This window comes from Capsella rubella, unplaced genomic scaffold (genome assembly GCF_000375325.1).
Source record: "Capsella rubella cultivar Monte Gargano unplaced genomic scaffold, Caprub1_0 scaffold_5, whole genome shotgun sequence".
NCBI classification, from domain to species: domain Eukaryota; kingdom Viridiplantae; phylum Streptophyta; class Magnoliopsida; order Brassicales; family Brassicaceae; genus Capsella; species Capsella rubella.
In genome coordinates this window covers 11,986,038-11,986,379 of record NW_006238919.1, presented here as the reverse complement: position 1 = coordinate 11,986,379, position 342 = coordinate 11,986,038, and the positions used below count along the sequence as shown (strand labels likewise).

The 342-nt window shown below is 40.9% G+C and overlaps 1 protein-coding gene across 1 annotated transcript in view; it reads left to right on the top strand.

Annotated features, from left to right (window-relative positions):
* LOC17885578 (citrate synthase 1, peroxisomal) overlaps window positions 1–342 on the top strand; it is a 16,828-nt gene that overhangs the window by 13,630 nt on the left and 2,856 nt on the right. The window lies entirely within an intron of this gene.

The window sequence follows — 342 nt, the reverse complement described above, 5'->3', positions numbered from 1 at the left end:
TCAACAAAAATGGGACATGGGAACTTGTTGATCTTCCTCGAGAGGCCAAAGCAATTGGCTTAAAATGGGTTTTTAAAATCAAGAGGAATTCTGATGGAAGCTTAAATAAATATAAGGCAAGGCTCGTGGCCAAAGGGTATGTACAACGACATGGTATTGATTTCGACGAAGTCTTTGCTCCCGTAGCTCGTATTGAGACAATCCGGTTCATTCTTGCTCTTGCTGCTTCAAACTCTTGGGAAGTTCATCATCTCGATGTCAAAACCGCTTTCTTGCATGGTGAATTAAAAGAAGTAGTATTTGTTAAACAACCAGAAGGCTTTGAAGCAAAGGGGAGAGAAG